Source organism: Rhinatrema bivittatum, chromosome 16 (genome assembly GCF_901001135.1).
Source record: "Rhinatrema bivittatum chromosome 16, aRhiBiv1.1, whole genome shotgun sequence".
Classification (NCBI taxonomy): domain Eukaryota; kingdom Metazoa; phylum Chordata; class Amphibia; order Gymnophiona; family Rhinatrematidae; genus Rhinatrema; species Rhinatrema bivittatum.
In genome coordinates, this window is record NC_042630.1 from 51,804,149 (window position 1) to 51,825,723 (window position 21,575).

Sequence of the window (21,575 nt, forward strand, 5' to 3'; positions counted from 1 at the left end):
GCTATCAATTGTCATTGATCTCTGAACTCTTTAATAGGCTTCAAGGGCCCAAAATATTTACAAAGCTGGACCTTAGAGGGGCATATAACTTGGTCCGAATACGCCAGGGCGATGAGTGGAAGACAACATTTAATACCCGCGATGACTATTTTAAATATTTAGCCATGCCCTTAGGCCTTTGCAAAGCTCCAGCCGTATTTCAAAACATGATGAATGAAGTCTTCAGGGACATGTTGTACAGCTGTGTAGTAGTATATCTAGACAACAAACTGTTTTTTTTCTGAAGACCTGCAGAGCCATCAAGTGGACGTCACCAATGTTCTACAGAGGCTATGGGATAACCACCTGGTTTTCAAATTAGGGTGTTCCACAAGGATCCTCCCTATCCTCCACCCTTTTCAATATTTATCTCCTACCCCTCTGCTACCTACTTTCCAACCTAGGCCTTAACTTTTTCCTGTATGCCGATGACATGCAAATTCTTATCCCCATTCAAAAAACCCTCAATGAGACCCTGCAATTCTGGGAATCCTGCCTAATATCCATCAACACACTCTTAGCCAACCTCCACCTTGCACTTAATGCAGCAAAAACTGAAATCCTCATCTACAATCAACCAAAATGCACATCTCTTCCCTCCTCTATCTTATCTACCTTAACCCATCCCCACTTGACCTCTGTAAAAGACTTAAGTGTCACATTAGATCAACACCTTAACTTTAAGCCCAACATTAAATCACTGCTAAAGGGGGGTTTCTATAAACTCCACATTCTCAAAAAACTAAAACCACTCCTCCATGCCAGGATTTCCGTCTAGTCCTGCAAACCACCATCCTTTCTAAATTGAATTACTGCAACTCCCTTCTCCTAGGCCTGCCATATTCCACCATTAAACCCTTACAAATCCTGCAAAACGCCATGGAAAGAATCATAACTGACACCCGAAAAAGAGATCACATCACCCCTATACTAAAAGATCTGCATTGGCTTCCCATCCCTTTCCGTATTCAATATAAAACTCTTACTATCATTCATAATGCGCTTCACAAAAATAATTCCGCGTGGCTCAAAGAAATGCCACGGTTCCGTTCCTCAAATCACCTCGCTAGAAACGCCCTAGTGGGTACCCTGCACATCCCACCCCTTAAAACTGCACACCTTACCATTACCAGAGAAAGGGCACTCACCATCGCCGGCCCTACCCTCTGGAATTCACTCCGCACACATCTCCGTCTTGAACCTTCCCTTCACAACTTCAAAAAAGGCATCAAGACATGGCTCTTCATGCAGGCCTACCCAGATGCCAACCAAACCTAGACTACCTCCCCGCTTCTCTCAGAATTCCTCCCCTATACCGTATTCTGCTCGTTGTTGTATTATAAGGAAACGCTGATGATGTGATGTAATGAACTGTTATTAATAAGCCTTGTTTGTTATAAGCCTTGTTGGTAATAAGCCTTCACTGTTACTATAGTTGTTATTAGGCCCCTATTTTTATCCTAGTTGTTAATAAGCCTTTTTGTTACTATAGTTCCTCTGCACTCTCATTTCTATTTCTGTTCTCCTCTCCTCTCCTCTCTCCTTTTGCTCCTTGCCCTTTCTCCCCTTCTCGCCTGCTCCCCTACCCCTGCTCCTTGTTCATTGTAACTTTCTATTTCCTTAAGTTGATTGTAAACCGGTGTGATGAGTTCTACGAATGTCGGTATATAAAAAATTCTTAAAATAAATAAATAGTGTTCTTTTCATCAGGAATCTGTTCCTTTCTTAAGCTATATCATATACAGCTGCGGGTTCCAGATGGATCCACAAAGGACCGAAAGCATCCAGGACTGGTCCCAACCTACTGGTCTCAAGGCCTTGCGACGATTCCTCGGGTTCACAAACTACTACAAATCCTTCATTCATTACTATTCCACTTTGACCACGCCCCTTACAGCCATGACACGGAAGGGATTAAATCCCTCTCAATGGTCTGCAGAAGCCGTACACGCCTTCCGGAGACTCAAAGAGGCATTCACTCAAGAACCATGTCTTTGCCACCCGGATCCCCGATGACCATTCATCGTCGATGTGGATGCCTCGGACATAGGGGTTGGGGCTGTCCTTATTCAACATAGTGACACCAACACCTTACATCCCTGTTCCTTTTTCTCTCGACATTTTCAACTGCCGAGCGGAAATATGGGATAGGAGACAAGAAGTTACTAGCCATCAAATTGGCGTTTGAAGAGTGGTGCCCATGGCTCGAGGGCGCACAACACCAGACCACAAAAATCTTGAATAACTACGTCATGCACAATGCTTAAACCACAGACAAGCCCGCTGATCCCTATTTTTTAACAGATTTGACTTTCTGTTGAAGTATCGCCCAGCGGACAAGAACACCCGGGCAGACTCTCTCTCCCATTCCTTCATATCAGAGGACATCCCTGACAATCCTCATCATATCATACATCCTACCAGGATACTTCTCTCTGCTACACACATGGTTCCAGCTGGAAAGACAGTGGTGCCCCAGTCTTTCCGAAAGAAGATTCTCAGATGGACCTACGACTCTACTTGCAGGCCATCATGGGCAATCCAGAATACTCTGCACCTTACAAAGATACTACTGGTGGCTTTCAATGAAAGAAGACATACGGATCTATGTGGAGTCATGTCCTACCTACGCAAGACAGAAACCTCCAGCCATTCACCCCTGGGGTCTTCTCCAACCACTGCCCGCTCCTAGCGAACCATAGACACACATAGCCTCGGACTTTGTTGTCGATTTACCACTGTCCGACAGCAACAATACCATCTGGGTCACCATTGACTGCTTTTCTAAAATGGCTCATTTTGTAGCACTACCCGGGTTACCATCAGCCCCAGAATTGGCAAAGTTGTTCATTCGCCACATCTTCCATCTACATGGTTTGCCTAAATATATCCTCTCTGACCAAGGGGTCCAGTTTACAGCAAATTTCTGAAGATCCCTGTGCAAAAAGTTTGACAAATCATTGGATCTCACATCAGCATACCACCAGCAAGCCAATGGACAGATGGAGTGTAGAAACTGCACGCTAAAACAATTCCTCCGGGCTTATGTTAATTCCAGACAGAACAACTGGTCCGAGTTACTCTCCTGGGCCGAATTTGCACTGAATTCTCACCAGTCAGCTTCAACTGGATCCTCACCTTTTCAACTAGTTTATGGATGTCAGCCGTTACTGCTGCTACCAATGATGTTATCAGTAGCTTCCCCTGCAGCCCAGGCATCGGCACAAGAACTACATCAGTTGTGGGAACACACTAAAGGTCTCCTTCAGAAGGTTGGCCAACAAGCCAAGAAGTTCTACGATGCACATCTCGGAGCATCTCCACAGTTACAACCTGGAGACAAGGTATGGCTTAGTATCTGCTTCATCCCCCTTAAGCTGCCAATTTGCTAAAAAGTACATAGGACCTTTTCCAGTTCTCCACCACCTGGGTCCAGTCACGTACAGCCTGAAGCTGCCACCTGCTCTTAGAATCCACAACGCCTTCCACATCACTCTTCTGAAGCTGCTCATCTTGTCAGAATTCTCCAGAAAGACACCTGAATCTCAGCCTCTCACTGCAGAAGAGGACTTCACCTACCAGGTGAAAGACATCATTGATGTTAGAAAACACAGAAGACGTTGGGAGTACCTTATTTCCTGGGAAGGTTTTGGTCCCGAGGAGAATAGTTGGGAGCCTGCATGCAACATCCTCGACAAGGAGTTGATCAAACAATTTCACAGATCACATCCTAGGAAACCAAACCCCCCGAGGAGGGTCCTAAGAAGGGGGGTACTGTTACACCTGTCAGTCGCAGACCGCTGCGACCACTCATGCTCACCTTCTTTTTCCCTGCACCGTCAATTCTGGGAAGAGTGGTGGCCACTGCTAACCCCCGCCAACCTCTCTGGCATTCCTAGGACAGCCCGGGCACTGCCGACTTCCATCTTGGATCTGTAATCAAATAGGCGCACGCGCGCGCACAAGGGCCTCCTTTGTACACGTCATGGCAGGAACCTTGGGGGCGTCCCCTCCCGCTGATGTCAACCCAATGTTGTACTTATGCTGGCCGGACCGTGCCTTCTACAAGTTAGCAAGGAGTTGCTTCGTTGCTGAATCCACCTCTTCTAGGACTTCCTGTTCCTGACTGGTCTTGGCGTGTGATGCTCTGAGAGCCTGCTCCTCAGGGGTTCCCCTGCATTGCTGGCTATCCGCTCCTCAGAGGGCCTTCCTGCCTGACTACTATCTGACCTGTTTCTTTGTCTCTCTCTCCTGGAACCATCGCTTGTGATACCTCTACTATGATATGAACTGTATTGGGAATCCGGCGGTTTACCCTGTGCCTCGGGCCACTACCATTTCTCTTCAGTAGAAGATATTCAGCATTCCCTGCACTTCCAAGTATTGACATACCATCTCAGGAGCCACTCTGGGTTTCTGCACTTCTACCTGTGTTGCGACCGTCGCTATTCATCATCTCCACCCCGCCCTCCTCACCTCCATGGCGACACCCTCTTGCTCAAGTGGAAGGTTGGCTGCCGCGGCATCTCTCTGCCGTCTTCCTCTGGCGTCCTCGGAGCAGCTCAACTCTGAAATCTGCCATGTTTCATAAGGGCTTAAGGGCGCGCGCGGTGCAGCTCCGACTGATGTACCAGCAGTGGCGCGAACCTCAGGGTCGTCCCCCTGAGATGACATCATCCGTTCCGGATATATAAGGTCTCAGAAATCGCTAACTAATCGAGTTAGCAAGGATATGGATACGGATATGGACAAGGACTCGGATTGTATTTGGGTTACTATCCAAGCTACTCTGCCTCCTTGGACTTACCAGAGGTACCCGCTTCTCGGAGGCCTCGCTCTCTCTTGGAGCAACAGCTGCAGGCCTTAGAGTAAAGCATGACTGACAAACAAGAAAAGATTGATGGTTTGGAGAACTGAGCAAGACAGAACAACTTAAGATTCTTCGGGATAGGAGAGGATGTGCTTGATGTTGATCTCCCTAAAATGTTGGAAGACTGGTTGCTTTCTGAGTTGGGCCTTCTGGATTTACAAGATAAATTCATAAATTCAACCTAGCAAGAGTTAAAGGTGGGAGCTCCACAGGGCAGTATACTTTCAGCTGCACTGTTTAATAAATACATGTGTATAATTCTGGTCATCACATCTCAAGAAAGATATAGTTGCAATTGTGAAGGTACAGAAAAGGGCAAACAAAATGATAAAGGGGATGGAACTGCTCTCCTATGAGGAAAGAATACAGAGGTTAGGGCTGGAGATGGAGAAGAGATGGCTGAGGGAGGATATGATAGAGGTTTTTAAAATTATGAGAGGTCTAGAATGGCTAAATGTAAATCAGTTATTTACTAGGGATGTGCAATCGTTTTTCCTGAATTAGGCAATGTCAATGAAATTACCTAATTTGGATGGTTCGGGATAACCGAAAAATGGTTGATTTTTTTCTGAAATTTCGGAAAATATTCATTTTTTATTTAGTGCGTGCTAACTCTCAATAGTCCGCACTAACTCAAAAATTGGGGCCCCAGAAAAAAAAACCCGAACTGCAAGAAAAAAAAAATTCCCATGGGGGGCCGCGAAACAAAGCCCGACATCAAATTTTTACCTGAAGCACATCTCTATTACTTACTCTTTCGGATAATAAAAGGACTAGAGGGTACTACATGAAGTTAGCATGTGGCACATTTAAAACTAATATTTTTCACTCAATGCACAATTAAGCCCTGGAATTTGTTGCCAGAGGATGTGGTTAGTGCAGTTAATATAGATGAGTTTAAAAAAGGTTTAGATAAGTTCTTGGAAGAGAAGTCCATTAATTGCTATTAATCAAATTAACTTAGAAAATATCCACTGCTATTACTAGCATCAGTAGCGTGGAATATACTTAGTTTTTGGGTACTTGCCAGGTACTTATAGCCTGGATTGGCCACTGTTGGAAACAGGATTCTGGGCTTGATGGACCCTTGGTCTGACCCAGTATGGCATGTCCTTATATATTAAAAGGTACCATTATATAAGCTGTATGCTAATGATGTTCAGCTATATTTCCCCTTGGAAGATGACTGGGCCACTACAAAATAAAGTTATGTCTTGAGGAAATTAAGAACTGGATGACAGAAAATGAATTATTTCTAAATTTAAAAAAAATGGAAGCAACGTTGTTAGCAAGAATAAAGTTTGATGGTACTGTTATGCCTTTTGGGACTACAATTCTTAATCTGGGGTGCTTTATGAACCCAATTTCTCATTGATATATGTACTTGAATAAGATATTAAAAAATCTTTATAAACTAAGATTTTTATGACACCTTTGACATATCCTAGATACGTCTCAGTTTAGAATAATCGTGCAAGCCTTTTTATTGTCAACAATTGTGTTGTAATGCTGTCGCAGGACAAGCCCACGAGTGGCCTCTCACCTCTCAGCCAGCTTGACGCCAGCTGCATTGTTGTGCGCCCTGGCTGTGCTAGGGCTGCGACCGGCCCTGCTCACCTTCCAGACCCAGTTTGAAAAACAAGGATTAGATGCCACTGTCTTTTTTTTAAAACTTTATTGAAGCGGAGATGTATATATTCTTAAAGCCCAACTCAGGCCGAGTTTCGCCGTTGAACGGCTGCCTCAGGGGCTAAAAACAAATCATACAACACACTTAATTTAGTGTAGATGGATAGGCAATACATATCAAATATTGAATAAATATTAAATACTACACAAATTAAAACCATATCTTAAAAAATAACATCAAACTTGAACATTAAAAATAAAGCCATGCAAAATTGTAATTTGACCATATTTGAAAATGATAAACAAATTCAGAAAAAATCTTATATCTGCAATGGTGACATCAAATTTAAACATTATCATAAAAAAATGTTTTTTAAAATTTGTTCTTGTAGATATAGTTTGCCCAAAATTTTTTAAACAAATATTTGCAGGATTGGAAAACATTTAAATGTATAAATTTCAAGGTTTTACCTCAAGTATATTTGGACTCAGGTTGAAGCAATTGTATTCTTGTCAATCCAAATGTAATCCACTGAAACAATGATTGTAGAAGGTATATGTATGATCGTTATAGTTCCTCGTATTTTCTTGAAAGTTAATGTAAAATCTATATTCCTAAATGCACTGACCTTTTTAATTTATTTGTAATTCATAATCTTCTCAATGTGATGTGTTCATTGGAACTTTAATTCAGACATCGCATTGGTTTTGTACTGCGGCTAAAAAACTATGTTAATGAATGTACGAAAAATAATGTAAACCAAATGCAAAAAATGGGGTAACCGATACGTATATAGAACAGACTAGACACTGGTGCCCATAAACCATAGCTATACCAATGATTCTGTTGTGGTACAACTTCATCTCTGAAAATGCTCCTTATATTGAATTCTATATAAAAACGGTTCTATTTAATCATATAATTCTCAATTGTCAAGAAAAAGAACAAATGAAATATTAACCAAACCATGGAAGAACCTTATCGCAACATCTTATCTCATTTAACTTGTGCCTTACTGTATATGTAGATTTCTTATTTGATGTATACTACTCCGAGTAACATTTAATAGGGATGTGAATCGTTTTAGGACGATTAAAATTATCGTCCGATAATTTTAATATCGTCTTAAACCGTTATGGAACACAATACAATAGAGATTCTAACGATTTATCGTTATAAATCGTTAGAATCGTGAGCCGGCACACTAAAACCCCCTAAAACCCCCCCCAAATGAGTTAAATAACCTGCGGGTCCAGCGGCGTTCCGGAACGGGCTCCTGCTCCTGAATCTTGTTGTCTTCAGCCGGCGCCATTTTCCAAAATGGCGGCGGCCATAGACGAACACGATTGGACGGCAGGAGGTCCTTCCGGACCCCCGCTGGACTTTTGGCAAGTCTCGTGGGGGTCAGGAGGCCCCCCACAAGCTGGCCAAAAGTTCCTGGAGGTCCAGCGGGGGTCAGGGAGCGATTTCCCGCCGCAAATCGTTTTCGTACGGAAAATGGCGCCGGCAGGAGATCGACTGCAGGAGGTCGTTCAGCGAGGCGCTGGAACCCTCGCTGAACGACCTCCTGCAGTCGATCTCCTGCCGGCGCCATTTTCCGTACGAAAACGATTCGCGGCGGGAAATCGCTCCCTGACCCCCGCTGGACCTCCAGGAACTTTTGGCCAGCTTGTGGGGGGCCTCCTGACCCCCACGAGACTTGCCAAAAGTCCAGCGGGGGTCCGGAAGGACCTCCTGCCGTCCAATCGTGTTCGTCTATGGCCGCCGCCATTTTTCGGCGCCATTTTGGAAAATGGCGCCGGCTGAAGACAACAAGATTCAGGAGCAGGAGCCCGTTCCGGACCGCTGCCGATCCGGAACGCCGCTGGACCCGCAGGTTATTTAACTCATTTGGGGGGGGTTTGGGAGGGTGGGGGATTTAATTTAAAGGGTCGGGGGTGGGTTTTAGGGGGTTTTAATGTGCCGGTTTTGCGATTTTTAGATTTTTCACGATTTTTCACGATATTTTACCCCCCCAAACGGCAACAATACGATTCCCTCCCCCTCCCAGCCGAAATCGATCGTTAAGACGATCGAGGACACGATTCACATCCCTAACATTTAATATAAAGTGCCATGAACATCTCCTGTTCTTAAAAACCAGATATTTAATTTCTCTCCCAGTCACCTAAATTATAATATTAATTATCTCATATATAGAGCGCCCTACTGTATGCACCTCCCATTTTTAAATTGAACGATTATTTTTTCTCCAGAGCCGCACTGCTTACGATCTTTTGGCAATGCTTATGTTACGCTTGGGCTCCGGTCAGGAGGCGTGAACACCACCCAGCAGGGTGGCTCCAGGTGGAGAGAGACAGGAAGCTAAAAACAGTGTCTGGTTCCAGGCTGGGTCAAGGCAGGCAGCAATAAGCAGTGTCTAGTTCAGGCTGGGTCAGAGCAGGCGGCAAGGAGCAGAGTCTAAGTTCAGGCTGGGTCAGGGCAGGCGGCAATGAGCAGAGTCTAAGTTCAGGCTGGGTCAGGGCAGGCGGCAATGAGCAGAGTCTAAGTTCAGGCTGGGTCAGGGCACAGTAAGCAGGGCAAGGCAGGTCAGAAGGCCCGTAGGCCACACACACACAGAAGGCCCGTAGGCCACACACCATAAGCGGGGCAAGGCAGGTCAGAAGGCCCGTAGGCTCCACACACACAGACAGAAGGCCCGTAGGCCACACACCATAAGCAGAGCAGGGCAGGTCAGAAGGCCCGTAGGCCACACACACACAGAAGGCCCGTAGGCCACACACCGTAAGCAGAGCAAGCAGGTCAGAAGGCCCGTAGGCCAGGTGAGAACAACGAGGAAGGAGGCCCGAAGGCCGCGCAAGGCAAGGAAAGGCCCGAAGGCCGCGCAAGGCAAGGAAAGGCCCGAAGGCCGCGCAAGGCTAGAGCAGGGAGCCCAGGTGAGCTCGATGCCGAAGCACCGAGGCAACTGTCAGGCAGGGTTATAAGGACACACCCAGAGCACAGAGTGGACAGATAAGATGGACTGGGCCTGTCCGGAAAGCCAGCACTAGAGGGACCCCTGGTGGTGAGGCGGTTGCACTGCAGCCAAAACTGTAACAGCTTAAAAACAGTATTATTTAAAATCATTTGTGCTCTACATTTATAGGCACGGCTATGCTCAACCAGCGGGAATACAACGGTGCTGAATCCAAACACAATACTTAGGCGTCAAAAAAAAAATCAAGTTTTAATTTAATTGCATATTTAGACGTAAAAGAAGGTTAAAAATGTGCACTTAAATATTCAGCAGAGCGGTGTACTCTTAATGCAATATCTCAAGAAGATGGGATCTTAAAAACATAAGAATAAATATTAAAATGTACAGCTACTGCGAAAATAAAAAGTCATAAGTGAAAAGTGATTTCTTTCATTGTGTATCTATATCTTCTAGATTTAAAAGACTATAAATATAAAAAATAAATAAAAACCTAGAGTTCCATATTTAAACAATATATAATGTTAAAAAAAATTAACTTTAAGAGATTGTATTAACATTAGCTCTGCCATACTGTAACTATCTTGCGCTTCATTATTTTTTCAACTTCCAGTGTAACCTCTTATCATAAATTATACCATAAATTCCTTCTGACTCGCATTCAGATGCTCATCTCCACTCCGACTAGCAATCACTAAAACTCTAGCACAAAATCATCTTTTTAAAAGAACAAAACTTTGGTGCCAAAACCAAATGTCAATCAAATTGCCGATTCAAAAATTAAAAACAAATCTGAAGGATTATATACAATTTTATTTGATCCATGACACATCAAAAAGCTAAATTTGAAATAAATTCTCCATGCAAAATTTTCTAATTTGGTATTTAAAAGATCTATACACAAAGGGGCGGTGTTGAGAACTGTCAATCAAGTGAGGGGCGTGTCAGAAACATAGTATTATCTGGAAAGATGTCCTTAGTTTTTTCAGATGGTGAACTTCATGAACTCTTACATTCAGAACCCTTCTTCAGGAATGACGAAGTATTCGATGACTTCATTAAAAAATGGGAGCATACAATTAGTATTAGTAAAAGTCTAATTAGGAGCTCCTTACACTCTTTGACCCTTTTAGACTATTGCAGGTCAAACATATACCAAGAGGGCTGCGCATCAATAAACCACCAAGTATGTATTGTGAAGATTCAGAATTTCTTAACTGCTGGGAAGCAATTCTTAATAAATGCTCATTGGACTTAATGATATTGGTGATTAAAACATCGAAGAAAAGAGAGGAGAAACTCAGCAGTGAACTTGATACCCAATTGGAATATTTGAAGAAACATGATTTATGTTTTGATATCATTCATGAAGAGTATAAGAAGAATGTTGACAGCTTCAACAAAGAATTGAAAACCACTAAGGGCCTCATTTTCCATCCGGATCGCACGCGATAAGGTACGTTTTGCATGCAAAAAGTCCCTTACCGCGCGTGATACCAAAATGGGGGTGAAGTCGGCCCCGGAAGAGGAGGAGTCTGTTGCGATCCCGGGTCGGCCCCGGGACTGCCGCTTACCTCCGACTCTGCCCCAGCCCTCTTTCGGCTCCGTTCGGGCCGTGCAGGCCTCGGGCGCGGTGCTCCCGCGCCGAAGTAGCAGCCGGCGTCCTCCCGCGGCTGGCCCTGCCCCCTAGCCGCACGAGCACTAGGGCTCTGCATTTAAAAGGGGCCAGCGCGGGAGATTCTGCTAACCGGCTGGTGACGTCAGACGCTGCAGGGCTATTTAAGCCCTGCAGTTACAGCACTCCCTGCCTTGCAACGAGGTTCACAGGTCTCCTGTCTCTAGTTGCTGCATCCTTGTTTCTTCAGCCTCGCTCCGACCCGGTTTGCCCGCTGACTATTCTCCGTCTTCTCCCTGGCTCTGGTTTCGTCTTCTGATCTCCGGCTTGACCTGCTTCCATCCCCGACTCTGCTCCTGGTTCTCCCACCTGGCTCTGGTACGACCTCTGACCCCTGGCTTGACTCGGCTCTGTCCTCAACTCTGACTTGGTTCTCCGACTTGATTGCTTCCTGGACTCTGTCTTGGATCTTCAACGCTCCGTGGTTCCCGAGTCCGTTGGCCCCGAAGATTCTCCTAAGTCCCAGCAGCCGGGTCCCTATGGGCTCCTCCTGGGGGGGCTCCGGCTTCCAGGGCGAATCTCCAAAAGTCCCAGTGGCCGGGCTCCTATGAGCTCCTCTCAGGGGGGCTCCGGTCTCCAGGGTGAAGTGTCCTCCATCTACAGGGCCCAACGCTGTCCAGCCTCCTTTCCATCGTCGAGTCCTTGGTCGCATAGGACTCCATCTTGTTCCAGCATCCAAGCATACCTAGGTCCGTCGAGCCGCCTCCCGGTCGGGATCTTTTGCTGGGGTCCTCCGCAGCATTCCTTCACTCGTCCTGACTGGCCCAAGGGTCCACGAATTCCAACAAGTTGCAAGGCCATGGACCCGGCGGATCTCGCAGGTCTGAAAGCCATCCCGGGCATTGCCCAGAAGCTACAGCAGCAACAGGCCTGCCTCGACACCCTGATGTCGACTGTACAACGCCTATCAGACCGTGTCGAAGGGGCCTCCGCTGCCAGCTCTTCGACGTCCACATCGTGGCCTGATTCAGGATCACTCGTACCTGTACAGATGCCTGCTCCATCATGGTACTCTGGGGACGCCAAGTCATGTCGGGGTTTCCTCAACCAGTGTTATATTCGCTTCAATTTGTCAAGACAAACTACATCATTTCCCTCTTGGATGGGAGGCCCTTAGCCTGGGCTTTGTCTCTTTGGGAACGCCAGGATACCCGTCTGAATAATCTGGTGCAGTTTGTCCAATCTTTCCGGAGAGTCTTCAACGAGCCGTCCTGTGCCTCCACGGCCGCCTCTGAACTCCTTCAGTTGCGGCAGGGAAATCGCCCCCTGGAGGAGTACGCTATGGAGTTTCAGACCCTGGCCACTGAATTGGGTTGGAGAGCTGATAGTCTGCATGGGATATTCCTAGAGGGGCTCTCTCCACGTCTCCAGGACAAGTTGGCGGCCCGAGATCTTCCAGACGACCTCAATGAGCTGATCGATTTGGCAGGTCGAGTGGACCGGCGTATTCAGCGTCGCTTTCGGGAACGAAGATCCACGCAGGGACAGACCAGCTCTCAGTCCACACCACCTCGTGTCAGGCCGTCTCCTTCTGCTCTATCTAGTGCTCAGGGTGAAGAGCCCATGCAGTTGGGCCGAGGACCTCTTTCCCCAGAGGAGTGGAGTCGGCGTCGCTCCCAGGGCCTGTGTCTCTACTGTGTTGGCAAGGGTCACTTCCTGGCCCGTTGCACTGAGCGCCCGGGAAACGCCCGAACCTAGAGTCTAGCGGGGAGTTGATTCTAGGCAGTTCCACCTCTAACTCCCCATGTCCCGTCCCGGTACGGTTGTGTCTCCCAGGGGGGGGGGCTTTGACACCTTAGCCCTGCTCGACTCTGGGTCCGGGGGGAATTTTATCCTCCAAGACCTGGTGCAACAGCTCCAACTGGAGATCCAGCCGCAGGAGCCACCTGTACGGGTATCCTCTATTCAGGGGACCCCGCTTCCAGGGACTATTTCCACCCGGACTCGCTCCTTCACGCTCCAGGTCGGAGCCCTCCATACTGAGATCTCATTCCTTATCCTAGAAAAATCTATTCATCCGGTCATTCTAGGCTTGCCCTGGCTGAGAAAACATTCACCGGTGATAGATTGGGAGTCCCTTCAGATCACATCTTGGGGAACTACTTGCTTCCGTCAGTGTCTTCCGGCTCGTTCTCAACCCACGCTTCCGCTCCTGACGACCCATTTAGCAGTGCCTCCGTAGTACCACGCCTTCCGAGATGTCTTCTCCAAGGAGAGGGCCGAGTTACTCCCTGAACACCGGCCCTTCGACTGCGCGATTAACTTACTGCCGGGCACCACGCCACCTCGCGGACGAGTGTACCCACTGTCCCTTCCAGAGACCCAGGCCATGTCCACCTATATCAAGGAGAACCTAGAGCGGGGGTTCATCAGGCCCTCGAATTCCCTGGCTGGGGCCGGATTCTTCTTCGTGGGGAAGAAGGACAGATCTCTTCGGCCCTGCATTGATTACAGGGGCCTGAATCATATCACCCGACGAGATCGCTATCCACTGCCCTTGATTCCCGAACTCCTGGACCGTCTTCAAGGAGCCAAAATATTCACAAAGCTGGACCTTAGAGGGGCCTACAATCTAGTAAGGATCCGTCCGGGGGACGAGTGGAAGACCGCCTTCAACACCCGGGACGGCCATTATGAGTACCTCGTCATGCCTTTCGGCCTTTGTAATGCCCCAGCTGTATTCCAGAACCTCATGAATGAGGTACTTCGAGACTTGCTACATACCTCAGTTATAGTTTACCTTGATGTGTTGATATACTCTCGAGACCTGGAAACGCATCGTCGATATGTTTGCCAAGTGCTCCAGAAATTGAGGGAGAATCGGCTATACGCCAAATTGGAAAAATGCCAGTTTGTACAGGAGTCCTTACCCTTCCTAGGGTACATCGTCTCGTCCACAGGCTTCCATATGGATCCTGGTAAGGTCACCGCCATCAGTAACTGGCCGCAACCGGTGGGAGTCAAGGCCCTACAACGCTTCTTGGGCTTCACGAACTTCTACCGTCAGTTCATCCCGCACTATTCCCGTCTGGTGGCCCCGTTAACGGCCCTTACCCGGAGGGGCGCCGACGCCCAGAGATGGTCACCTGCCACTGTACAGGCCTTCCAAGACCTTAAGGAGCATTCCTGCATGATACCTGCCTCCGACACCTGGACCCCCGGAATCAATTCATTGTGGAGGTCGACGCCTCCGATGTGGCGGTGGGGGCCGTGCTAGCCCAATCTTCCAAAAGCGGCAAAATCCTGCCCTGCTCATACTTTTCGCGTAAAATTTCCCCCGCAGAAAAAAATTACGGTATCGGGGACAAAGAATTACTCGCCATCAAACTAGCTTTCGAGGAGTGGCGCCAATGGCTGGAGGGAGCTCAGCACCCTATAATAGTCTATACGGACCACAAAAATCTGGAGTATCTATGCCGTGCCCAGCGTCTCAATCCCCGGCAGGCGCGCTGGTCCCTCTTCTCCAGCCGGTTTAATTTCTCACTCCACTACAGGCCGGCAGCCAAGAACGTCAGAGCGGACGCCCTCTCCCGTAACACCGAGACGGATGACACCATTGAACCTCCCCAATACATTCTGGACCCAGCCAAGGTTCTCGTGGCCGCATCCGAAGTGGCACCCGCAGGTAAGACGGTGGTTCCAGCTCGCTCGAGGAGGAAGGTGCTAGCATGGGCCCACAATTCGTTAACCGCTGGCCACCCAGGGATGGCCCGGACTTTAGAGCTCTTAACCGAATTCTACTGGTGGCCACGGGTCAAGGAGGATGTTCGACTCTACGTCCAGTCTTGCGCCACGTGCGCCCGACAGAAACCGCTGCCAGGCCGCCCCTGGGGTCTCCTTCAGCCGCTTCCCATCCCTACGGAGCCATGGACCCACGTATCCATGGACTTTATAGTGGAATTACCCCCGTCGGAGGGAAAGACCGTGGTCTGGGTCACCGTCGACCGTTTCTCAAAAATGGCACACTTCGTGCCTCTTGCGAAAACTACCCACAGCTCCTGAACTGGCCGAACTATTCATCCAACATATTTTTCGACTCCATGGATTACCTCTGCATATTACTTCGGACAGGGGTCCCCAATTTACGGCAAAATACTGGAGGGCTCTTTGCAAAAAATTTGGTGTACAACTAAACCTGACCACCGCTTTTCACCCCCAGAGCAATGGCCAAGTCGAACGCACCAACCGAACTCTGAAGACCTTCCTCTGAGCCTTTGTCAGTGACTTACAAGATAACTGGGTCACTCTCTTACCCTGGGCGGAGTTTTTGTACAACTGCCACAAACACTCCGCTACTCTACAGTCCCCGTTCCAGATGGTCTATGGGAGGATTCCCAAGCCTCCTCTGCCGTTGCCATTGACGGTCTCGTCCCCGGCAGCACAGCTTACGGCTAACCAGCTACATCGCCTCTGGCGCTCCACCCAGGAGAAACTTCGGCAGAAGGCCGCTCAATCCAAGGAATATGCAGATAGAACCCGGCGACCCACTCCAGTTTTCTTACTGGGGACCAAGGTATGGCTGAGTACCAAAAACATTCGGCTGCGCACTCCTTCCATGAGGCTAGCACCCCGCTATATTGGTACCTTCATCGTGGCCGAATGTATTGGGGCAGTGTCCTACAGACTACGCTTGCCCTCTACTCTTAAAATACACAATGTCTTCCACGTTTCCTTGCTCAAACCGGTGGCCCTTTCTCGATTCCAGGCTCGGCCTCCGGAACCGATTGCCACCGCTGCTGACCCAGAGGACACGTATACGGTAAAAGAGGTTCTGGACGTTCGGATCCGCCGCCGTCGTTGGGAATACCTGCTCTCCTGGGAGGGGTACGGGCCCGAAGAGAACTCCTGGGAACCCGCTTCACATATCCTGGATAAGGACCTCCTCCGCCAGTTCCATCTGGTTCACCCGGATAGGCCGAGGCCCCCTGGGAGGGGGCGCAGGGGAGGGGGTACTGTTGCGATCCCGGGTCGGCCCCGGGACCGCCGCTTACCTCTGACTCGGCCCCAGCCCTCTTTCGGTTCCGTTTGGGCCGTGCAGGCCTCGGGCGCGGCGCTCCCGCGCCGAAGTAGCAGCCGGCATCCTCCCGCGGCTGGCCCCGCACCCTAGCCGCGCGCGCACGCGCTACGGCTCTGCATTTAAAGGGGCCAGCGCGGGAGATTCTGCTAACCGGCTGGTGACGTCAGACGCTGCAGGGCTATTTAAGCCCTGCAGTTACAGCACTCCCTGCCTTGCAACGAGGTTCACAGGTCTCCTGTCTCTAGTTGCTGCATCCTTGTTTCTTCAGCCTCGCTCCGACCCGGTTTGCCCGCTGACTATTCTCCGTCTTCTCCCTGGCTCTGGTTTCATCTTCTGATCTCCGGCTTGACCTGCTTCCGTCCCCGACTCTGCTCCTGGTTCTCCCACCTGGCTCTGGTACAACCTCTGACCCCTGGCTTGACTCGGCTCTGTCCTCGACTCTGACTTGGTTCTCCGACTTGATTGCTTCCTGGACTCTGTCTTGGATCTTCAACGCTCCGTGGTTCCCGAGTCCGTTGGCCCCGAAGATTCTCCTAAGTCCCAGCAGCCGGGGCCCTACGGGCTCCTCCTGGGGGGGCTCCAGCTTCCAGGGCGAATCTCCAAAAGTCCCAGCGGCCGGGCTCCTACGAGCTCCTCTCGGGGGGGGGGGGGGCTCCGGTCTCCAGGGTGAAGTGTCCTCCATCTACAGGGCCCAACGTTGTCCAGCCTCCTTTCCATCGTCGAGTCCTTGGTTGCATAGGACTCCATCTTGTTCCAGCATCCAAGCATACCCAGGTCCGTCGAGCCGCCTCCCAGTCGTGATCTTTTGCTGGGGTCCTCCGCAGCATTCCTTCACTCGTCCTGACCGGCCCAAGGGTCCACGAATTCCAACAGTCAGGGCATCACCGGGGCTGACTCCGTGAAGATGCCACGAACAATGAAAAGGTAAGGCCCTTTTTGCGTCCGAGTTCGCGCCCAATAGCTACACCTTCTATGGTGGCACTATTGGATGCAAAACCAGCAGCGATCGCACCGCGACGGTGCGATCGCTGCCGGCTAGTGCAGGCCCGCCCACCCATTTCAGCCCCCTACCCCTCATTACCTAAAGTCTCACAGGCCTGCGATACTTTAGAAAATGAGGCCCTAAGTTTGATAAATTCAAACGAGATGAAGCTGCTTATAAGCACAACCATGTTTATACTTGGCAAAATTCCAATAAACAGATACATAGGAACAATGGTTATGTTAAAAATAGGAATGAGATTATTAATGACAGAGAGGAAAGAAATGACAAAAGACTTCCTGACAGTCCTAATTTAGATAGGAATGCGAAGCGAGTATGTAGCAATACTGATTTAGAAATAGATTCATCAGCTCCGTTATTCACCACAGGTACAAAATATAGACCATTCACAATGATGCATGAAATAGGGAAGTTCTGGAGGAAGGACTCAAATAGAGATGAAGTTATTGAACCCAAGACTTCGACTTCTTTTTTCAGAGCAAGAGGGTAGTGGAGAGGAAGAGGAAGGAGGGGGAGTTACAATAACAGATTTCAGACATATCAGGACTGGAGATTCCACAATCAGAATCAGGATCAGTAAACATTAATAGAATTACCAATATTTCATCAAGGATCCTTAGCATTGATGAGATCAAGGCATTGAATAAGGGTTTGTCATTTATTCCGACCCCTAAATACAATTCATTCCATACAAGGGTAGAAGAAGAAGAACATGCCATACTGGATCAGACCAAGGGTCCATCAAGCCCAGCATCCTGTTTCCAACAGTGGCCAATCCAGGCCATAAGAACCTGGCAAGTACCCCAAAACTAAATCTATTCCATGTTACCGTTGCTAGTAATAGCAGTGGCTATTTTCTAAGTCAACTTAATTAATAGCAGGTAATGGACTTCTCCTCCAAGAACTTATCCAATCCTTTTTTAAACACGCCTATACTAACTGCACTAACTACATCCTCTGGCAACAAATTCCAGAGTTTAATTGTGCGTTGAGTAAAAAAGAACTTTCTCCAATTAGTTTTAAATGTGCCACATGCTAACTTCATGGAGTGCCCCGTAGTCTTTCTATTATCCGAAAGAGTAAATAACCGAATCCTTATTAGCCACACTAGCGGACACCATCATCTTCAATCTCGAAAAAGGCCAACCTTGTCTCCTCGCGCTCCTGGATCTTTCCTCAGCTTTTGACACCGTGAACCACCCTAACCTACTACAACAACTGACAAATATCGGCATCACTGGAGCAGCTTTTAACTGGTTTAAATCCTTCTTAGAGAACAGATCATACAAAGTTAAGATAAACAATAAGGAATCTCACCCCATCCAAGCCAAGATGGGGGTACCACAAGGATCATCACTCTCCCCCACCCTCTTCAACATTTACCTTCTCCCACTCTGTCATCTGCTTACTAACCTCAAACTCACCCATTTCCTATATGCGGATGACATACAAATTCTCATACCTATCACAGAGACCATACACAAAACCATGGATCATTGGAAAAAATGCCTCTCATCCATCAACGATCTTCTAACCAGCCTCAACCTCGTTCTAAACACCAAAAAAACGGAAATCCTCATAATAGCACCAGATAAATCTGCCCCGCCAACATCCAGCAACCCTCCAGACGCCTCAGGATACTCCACAGCACCTCAAGTCAGAGATCTGGGAGTACTACTAGACAACAGACTCAGCCTCAACAAATTCATAAATAACACCACAAAGGAATGCTTCTTTAAATTACAAGTGCTGAAGAAACTAAAGCCCCTTCTACTCTATAGGGACTTCCGCACAGTACTCCAGGCCATCATTCTCACTAAATTGGATTACTGTAATTCACTCCTGCAAGGCCTTCCAGCATACACTACCAAACCACTCCAGATGGTACTGAATGCCACTGCAAGAATACTTACCAATGCCAAAAAAAGGGACCATATCACCCCGATCCTCCAACATCTCCACTGGCTTCCCATCAAATATAGGATTCTGTTCAAGACCTGCATGATGATTCACAAGGCCCTTCACAACATCTCCCCACTCAACCTAACTTTCCAGCTTCAACTACACTCTTCTAACAAACCAACCAGAACGGCATACCAGAATAGAATGATCACACAACCTGCAAGATCTACCCTGAGAAAGCGTGCTCTATCCACAGCGGGCCCGTCTCTCTGGAACTCACTACCACCAGACCTCCGTCTTGAGCCATGCCACATTACTTTGAAGGCGAAACTCAAAACTTGGCTATTCCATCAAGCTTTCCCAGAGAGCTAAAAGCAATAAGAACAAACATCCAGCCTTGCCTTGCAGCAATAATGTAATGTTCATCTTGCTTCAGTTACATGTACCAAGTTATTTCCTAAGTTTATTTCAGTTGTTTTAAATTAGATTGTACTTTATTATAGTTTATTCGATATGTTCCATGTTCCATGTATGTTCCATGTAAACCGCCTTCCCGGCGATAGTTTTCTCTGTTAATTGTGAACCGGAGTGATATGTATTGTATACAGGAACTTCCGGTATATAAAAACCTAAAAATAAATAAATAAAATAAATATTTACATCTACCCGTTATAGACCTCTCATGATTTTAAACACCTCTATCATATCCCCCCTCAGCAGTCTCTTCTCCAAGCTGAAAAGTCCTAACCTCTTTAGTCTTTCCTCATAGGGGAGCTGTTCCATTCCCCTTATCATTTTGGTAGCCCTTCTCTGTACCTTCTCCATCGCAATTATATCTTTTTTGAGATGCGGTGACCAGAATTGTACACAGTATTCAAGGTGCAGTCTCACCATGGAGCGATACAAAGGCATTATGACATTTTCCGTTTTATTCACCATTCCCTTTCTAATAATTCCCAACATTCTGTTTGCTTTTTTGACTGCTGCAGCACACTGAACCGACGATTTCAATGTGTTATCCACTATGACGCTTAGATCTCTTTCTTGGGTTGGAGCACCTAATATGGAACCTAACATTGTGTAACTATAGCATGGGTTATTTTTCCCTATATGCATTACTTTGCACTTATCCACATTAAATTTCATCTGCCAATTTGATGCCCAATTTTCCAGTCTCACAAAGTCTTCCTGCAATTTATCACAATCTGCTTGTGATTTAACTACTCTGAACAATTTTGTATCATTTGCAAATTTGATTATATCACTCATCGTATTTCTGTCCAAATCATTTATAAATATATTGAAAAGTAAGGGTCCCAATACAGATCCCTGAGGTACTCCACTGCACACTCCCTTCCACTGAGAAAATTGTCCATTTAATCCTACTCTCTGTTTCCTGTCTATTAGCCAGTTTGCAATCCACGAAAGAACATCGCCACCAATCCCATGAATTTTTACTTTTACTAGAGCCTCTCATGAGGAACTTTGTCAAATGCCTTCTGAAAATCCAAGTATACTACATCTACTGGTTCACCTTTATCCACATGTTTATTAAGTCCTTCAAAAAAGTGAAGCAGATTTGTGAGGCAATACTTCCCTTGGGTACATCCATGTTGACTGTGTTCCATTAAACCATGTCTTTCTATATGTTCTGTGATTTTGATGTTTAGAACACTTTCCACTATTTTTCCTGGCACTGAAGTTAAGCTACCCGGTCTGTAGTTTCCCGGATTGCCCCTGGGGCCCTTTTTTAAATATTGGGGTTACATTAGCTATCCTCCAGTCTTCAGGTACAATGAATGATTTTAATGATAGGTTACAAATTTTTACTAATAGATCTGAAATTTCATTTTTTAGTTCCTTCAAAACTCTGGGGTGTATACCATCCAGTCCAGGTGATTTCCTACTCTTCAGTTTGTCAGTCAGGCCTACCACATCTTCTAGGTTCACCGTGATTTGATTCAGTCCATCTGAATCATTGCCCATGAAAAACTTCTCCAGTACGGGTACCTCCCTAACATCCTCTTCAGTAAACACCAAAGCAAAGAAATCATTTAATCTTTCCGCAATGGCCTTATCTTCTCTAAGTGCCCCTTTAACCCCTCTATCATTTAACGGTCCAACTGACTCCCTCACAGGCTTTCTGCATCAGATATATTTTAAAAAGTTTTTACTGAGAGTTTTTGCCTCTATGGCCAACTTCTTTTCAAATTCTCTCTTAGTCTGTCTTATCAATGTCTTACATTTAACTTGCCAATGTTTATGCATTATCCTATTTTTTTCTGTTGGATCCTTCTTCCAATTTTTGAATGAAGATCTTTTGACTATAATAGCTTCTTTCACCTCCCCTTTTAACCATGCCGGTAATCGTTTTGCCTTCTTTCTACTTTTTTAATATGTGGAATACATCTGGATTGTCCTTCTAGAATGGTATTTTTTAATAATGACCACGCCTCTTGCTCATC